The sequence below is a fragment of the Pinus tabuliformis genome, chromosome X (assembly GCF_031772625.1).
Source record: "Pinus tabuliformis cultivar Carrire ecotype Pingquan chromosome X, CPIR1, whole genome shotgun sequence".
NCBI lineage: Eukaryota > Viridiplantae > Streptophyta > Pinopsida > Pinales > Pinaceae > Pinus > Pinus tabuliformis.
The window spans coordinates 1,307,613,451-1,307,620,597 of NC_142308.1; positions in this window are offsets into that span (position 1 = coordinate 1,307,613,451).

The following is a 7,147-nucleotide window of genomic DNA, read 5'->3' on the forward strand; positions in this document are numbered from 1 at the left end:
AATAATGAAAATGGCCCTCAAGGTACTATAGGTACAATCTACGGCGTTCGAATCAGTGAGCCGGCGTCGAACACCCGTAGAATCATTCGATCGGAGGACAATGATGAAGACATCACATCAAACACGAAGAACCTGCCATTGAGGCATGCAAGCTCCAAGGCACCGGAAGGGAGTCTCTAGATCAGCTTCCTAGATAATGAGCTGAAGTCGACAGGAAGTGACCTTGATCGAAGGTGGGCCATAGTGTTTCCCACATCATTGACACGAGACAGAGGAAGAATGTTGTGGTGAATTAGAATTATGCGAGCTATCAGAGGGAGGTTGTTATTCTGCAGAGGTCAACTTCTCTTGAACATATCGGCGGCACGACAGTGGACTTGGCAGTATTTGACATCAATGGATCAAAGGTCATGGTGATGAGGCAATGAGCAGATGAGAGGTCAAACAGGATCACCCAAATCCACAGAGGCAAGTGAAAAATGAGATGAGATGTCCCCACCCAGACACGAAAGAAGACAAGTGCCATGTTTAAGAGCGACATACTGCCGACACGACAATAATTATGGTTCCATTTTCCCCCACCATTTCTGGCGAGTACCCCAGTTATTTTTATTAACAAGCTTGACGGGGATAGCATATGCTTGTAAAGCGTCATCTCGATGGACTCCAATGTCATCAAGTTTTAACGAGTCTGACAGAGGAAGAACTCGGCGTCTTTTCATGTTTAGAGAGTTTGAAAAGACAACAAAAAAGAAAACTCCAAGGGTGTCCTTTTTCATAAAGTTGTGTCTCTCGAGCCCGAAAAGGTATAAAACAATGCTCGAAAGAACTGCCCGACCATTACGATCGAGGAGTACTTTTCATGAGTAGTGATTTCGACCTAAAAAAGTAAAAAAGCGATCGAAGCCACGTCGCTTTGTAACCGTTAACAAACCTGAAACGACAAGGGTCCGACGATCTTTTCGTTTTTACACGGTCGGAAAAGAGCTTAAAGATGACCGCCTCTTATTTATGTTTAACGAGTCGAGAGGAAAAACTCGGCAATCTTTTCTTCTTTAAACGGTTAGAAAAGAGCTGAAAGTAGACCTCCATTTTTATTCTCTTTAACGAGTCAAAAAGTGAAAAATATTCGGCAATCTTTTCATTTTTTACGAGTCAGAAAAGAGCTTAAAAGGAGACTCGTCCTGGAGGAACAAGTGGTATAAAGGGTAGCAACTGGTTCCGGAAATGGTGGAATTGCTCAAAACATATAATGGTCAAGAGGCTGGCTAATAAAACCACTCATCGCTGTGGTTCCTCAGGAAAGGATAAACAACCAAGTGAAAGCATATGATAAGCCAAAGAGATGGTAGCAATGGAATGAAACAACCAAGGCTCATCTAACAGAATTTAGCGAAATAACAGCAATCACGAGATGTAAAATGGGTATGGGTTCATTTTTACATAAGCTTGAACCATGGAGAACTCTGCTTGGATTCGGTTTCATGTTTACACAAGCTTGAAACAAAAAACTATGCTTGTTATAAGTTCGCATGCCCCCAGCATAATAACGCAAAATGAGGTACATGCCCCCCAAGCTTCATTGCATTCAACAAAGTGGATGGAATGAAGGTTCACTCTCGAGATCTATGAAAGACTCGACTTGTATTTTACGAGATCTTAATCAAAGACTCGATTTGGAAAGGAGGATATGTTTCATTTTTTAATGAGGTTGACCTAGGAAAAGAACTATCCTCATAACCCTTATTTCATTTTTTAATGAGCTTGACACAAGATCAGGAACTATGCTCGGCCCAACCTAGTTTCATTTTTTAAGGAGCTTGACGTAGGAAAATGAACTACGCTCCACCCAAACTTCATTAGAATGAACAGGAAGTCGGGGCTTCCAAGAGTGCCACTCTGGGTGGAAGGGTAACATCTCGGAAGTCAAGGCCCAATGCCCCCAGGACACTATGCATGATGGCGGCATCACTGGATACAGGCACGGGATAAGTGGCCGCATAGTTGATCTGTGGTGGGGTAGATGCAACTGGTGGATGAAAACTAGGAGGGTATGACGACTGCGGAGGAGGCACCTGGGGACGAACGAACGATAATTGATCTATAGTCACTATCCTTCCATCGTGTGGAAATAAAACCACACGGAAAAGTGAAGAGACCAGGGCCCCCATGGCATAAACATAGTCACGGCCAAGGAGAAGACTGAAATCTAAAGCACCTTGGGTAACCGATATGTCTATATAGACGGTTTTGCCTCCCAAAGTAATAGGGAACTTTGGAAGGATCTCTAATGGTTGACTAGCTCCTCCGTCAAAAGCCGTCAGATTCGGTGCGACCGACACAAGCTGTGGGGAACCCAAAGCTTGCCAAGTAGTAGCAGGCATAAGACTGACAGATGCACCCTCATCCAAAACAGTGTCAGGTATCGCCTTATTATAGGCATGTACCGTGACCCAGAAAGGCACATGGGATGGAAGGCGGGAGGTGGTCAAACGACTCTAGTCGAAGGAAACAACTGAACTACTTGGTGGGGGAATCGTATGATTGCCCCCTTGCTCTAAAAGAACCGAAGCAGGACTCTCGGGAGCAGCTGGGATAGGAGAGTCATTTCCGGACTCAGGAGAATCTGAGGAGACGAGAAGAACATGGGAGTGATTCTCTTCCAAAACAGAGTGGTCGACGGGTGGTGAACTCGAGTCGACACTCTTTCCAACCAATGGTTGGTCTGGAACAGGCTGGGCATAGCCAGGTTTGGGAAGAGGATCCTGGACAAGAGAAGAATTTAAGTCAATCTCGTTGTCAACAGGGGGATGATCTGCAGTTGCAGAGAGACGTTGATAACTAATGGGAAGTTGGGGTGAAGGAGTTGTAAGACTTTCCAAGACAACAGAGGCTTTATCCATGAGCGGACAAAGGTGAAGGGGATGATTGCCTTCACAAAGTCTATAGGGGATTCGAATCTTCCCTTTCTCCTTACCATTGCGAGTCGATAAGGTAACATCATTGTGAGCTCCAGAGGACGATGAGGGGCGGGCCGGATCACGAGACCATACTTCTAAGACCCTGGGAATGCCAGGACAATCACGAAGAAGGTGGTCATCCTTGCACAATCTACAAGGAAACTTGACCTTTCGCGGAGGAGCAGAAGGTGGCCCGACTGGAGGTGTACTCGAGGCAGTATCTGCACTTTTAGCCTCTCCCTTAGGAGACTTCTTCTTCTTCGTCTTCTTCTTCTTATTCTTAGCCACCTGGTTACTTGAATCTAGACTTTCACCAGGCGAAGTAGAAAATGAGGACGTAGAAACAGGCGAAGAAGGGGAGAGGTCCACCTTAGAATCAACATGATGTCGTTCAGGTGGAGGGACTGATTGACCAAAAGTTGAGACGGCAGGGACCAAAGAGGTTGGGAACAACTAAACAGGAAACCCAACAGTTAACCCTGGGAGGGACAATGTTGCCATTTAAGGAGCACCAACATTCCCAAAAGGAGCGAAAAGACCAGGGTTTCTGTCAGAGGGGATCCCTGGGTTGGTGAACCCTGGAAAAGTTGCCATCGAAAAAGAAACCTACTCAAGCTAACACAAACGAGATATAACCATGTAAATGTGAATCGTGGCCGAATAAATTTTAAGACAAAGGAACCGAACTTGATCTTTCACTTTTTAAGAGTCGAGAAAAGGACAAAAAGATGAGTCTGGTCTCCTTCGAATGTTTAATGAGCCCGAAGTGACAAAATGCTCAGACGAGCCTTTTATTTTAGGGAGTCCGAAAAGGATCAAAAGTGACTACTCTGGAGAAACTAGGCAAAGGGTTTACCAAACAAATCCGTAAAACTGCATATACACCTTGGCAATCATATGAAAACCAAGGACTTTCCGTACGGCAGTCAATCTTCCCGAATGTTGTGTTCAGTGCATTACGGCTTGTAAGGTGGCAGACACGACTTCCTGTGGATAAAGGATGATAACCTAGTGGGGTCTCCCCATATACTCGACGGTACGTGGGAGCACAAATCTGTGCTAGAACACTATTGAGTCACAAAAGGAGGAATCACCCAACCTTAATGTGAAACAACAGTGACTAGGTTTAACGACGCCAGAACACGTCTCTAGCCTAGACCTCTAGATGTATACGTTAAGTTCCAATGCGTTTTTAGATTCATTTAGTTCATTTTACGGTTGATCTTTGATTAGGTTTCAGTTTCCAGGTCCTACCGTATGTAATCTCTCACAATTCCTTAAATGCAAGCTATATGCAAAAATGTATCATTTCATTCGATGAACACTAACTAAGAGAGAGTTGGGATCTTTCAATCAAACAAAATGACCATAAAACAATCAAAAATAACTCTAATGCAGCTAATGGCAATAAACGAAACTTTTCTTTAAAGTCACTAATTTCTAACAACAACAAAAAGCTCTAATTTCCATTAACTAATTCAAAGCAAAAGAGATTGTTCGTTTTATTTTCAATGGCAAAGTGCACTAAACAAATTTTGAGAGATAATAACAAAGAGTAAAAGAAACAAATTTCACTCAATGAAAACACAATCAAATCCCTGAAACACCAAGGAAATCTTTCAGACCAAGAAAAATCACAAAAACCTAAATGAGCTATGTGATCTAAACCCAAAATGAAGCCAAGCGGAATCCAAGTGAAAAAGAAGTGAATCATTCGAATAACGCAATAAAAAGCTTAACAATCACTGAACAAGTGCAAGAGAGTAACCAAAAAGTCGACTGGACCAACAAAAGACCAAAACTCCTAAGGAAGTCTCGATGCACAAAACCACTAGATGCCCTAGGGCTGAAAATGTGAAATCGGTGGAAAAAAGCAAACATCCAAAGGGTAAAGGCCAAAAACCAATCAAACAAGACTCTAACACATTCAAGTGATTGAAAAATAGTATCCAGACACAAAAACCAAGCTTGGAAGGCTCAAAACAAGCAAACTCTAAAAGTTTCCCTGAGCTGGCGTGACTTTCAGGATAAAAGTAGCGCCAATTGAGGATTGGTGCGGGCTGTACATTGACAAGTTGCGCCAATTGGCGCGATTTCCATGCAAAAAGGTGCGCCAATCAGGTTTGCTATGCTAAAATAAAAAAAAAACAATCCAAGACTAGGCCAGCAATATCCAGACAGACCAGGCAGCAAGAGACAGCAAAGAATCCAACCCAGAAAGCTATCTAAGCAATCAAAACAAGAGAAAACCAAAGAGACAAGACAAACTCCAAGTTGTTTAGTTCGTAAACCAAACCAGAGATTGACTGAAGTGGTGTTGATCTACTTCGCTAATGCAAAGCAATAGCGTTTCGAAGGCTATCTAGCCATACTTCAGGCTTCGTCTAAAGTTTACAAATCAAACAACAAGCTAACTCCCCAGTGGAGTCGCCAAATTGTTGGCGAGGTAAATCCCCTCTGCAGACAGAGGCAATCCCCACTAGCCCAGAATGGGTCTAGCAACAATCAAACAATGCTAACACGCAGGTTCCTAATTACAAATTAAAGGTAAATGATGAGAGCCTACTTGGATTCCAACGCTAGTGTTGTAAAAGAGTCGACATTCCCGTTCCTTTGCTCCGGCTGGTCACGATCATCACAATATTCATGAATGGACACCTGCACATGCAAAGAATGACACAAATACAAGCATAAAATACAATAGATGCAATTATATATCGGTTAGAAAAGATATAACTCAAACATCATTACAATGAACAACAAGAGTGGAACCATAATGATAGTCATCTATTATTGATAAACAACAAAGAAGAATACAACCATAGTTCTGACGTCAAATCCTCCTTTGGCTGGGTGATCAGCTACATATGCCTTGCAAAGCTTGTCGGGATTGGGAACAAGCCTCTCTCTCTTTGATTATGAATGCAAAGAAGACTCTTACAACAATCTCTTAGACTTCTAAAAGTATAATTCTCCCTATGCTCTAACTAGCTTGTCAAATGCAACAGAACAAGCTTTTATAGATGGAGGAGAAGGAGATAAGATCAATCACACCATCTATGGGATTGGGTTTATCCTCAGAAAGCTATTATGGATAGAGGAAATGGAGATACGATGAATCAAGACATCCATGGGATTAGCATTATCCTTAAAAATCTTCATGAGTCGAAAGGAAAAAACTTTCATGCGTGCATTTGTTAAAAAGCTTTCCCAAACTCGGTTGGCGCGGGTATAGATCTAAGACAGAGCGCCAACTGGCGCGCCCTCTTTGGAGGATTTCCCCCATTGGCGCAAGTAATACACTGTGGATCCGCGCTAATGGAAAAAGGGAACTTTTTAAGGATATTCTGCAGGACATGTCTTCAGGGCATAATGCAAGTGTTTTCAAGTTATGTCACTTCTCGCAGGTCCCGGAATGAGTCCTCCAAAGTGCGGGAGAGGGGTAACAGAGACGGTGACAAATGGTGACAAATTACTGTGTAACAATCACGAATAGGTGGGAGACCTTTATGAGTCTCAAATACCTTGGAATGATTGTCCAAGACTTTTTGGAGATCTAGAGAAATAGATGATTCCAATGTGGAAACATCTAGCGAACATAATTGTGCCATTACACCTCTTTGTTCCTTTTTTAGAATCTTTGTCATACCGTTAAATCTTATTATCTTTCCTGGTTTCCCTGCAATACCCCTTAATTCAGCTTCCTTTCCTTCCACAGAAAATTTCATGAAAAGTTCTTGAAAATTAAAAGCTATTGTACCCAAGGTTTGTAGCCATTGGATTCCTAGTACGACATCAGCACCTCCCATTGGAATGGAAAGCATTGGGCTAGTCAGTACATATTCTCCCATGGATAGCTTGACATTATGGCACTTTCCAGAGCAATTTATTGTTCCTCCATTTGCAACCATCACTTGACACTCCGGTGCTGGATATACGAAGCAATTCAATTCTTTTGCTACCTTACAATGAATAAAATTGTGGGTACTTCCTGAATCAATCAACACTATTACCTTTTTCTTCTTGATTTGTCCTTCTATCTTGAGGGTTTGAGGAGTGGTAATTCCTGCAAATGCATTACAAGATATGGTCAGATTCATTTCTTCTTTATCTAGGCTTTGTTCCTGGAGTATATCCTCTTCTTTTGACCTTTCTTGCTCCTTTTTTTCTTCCTCTTCACAATCTAT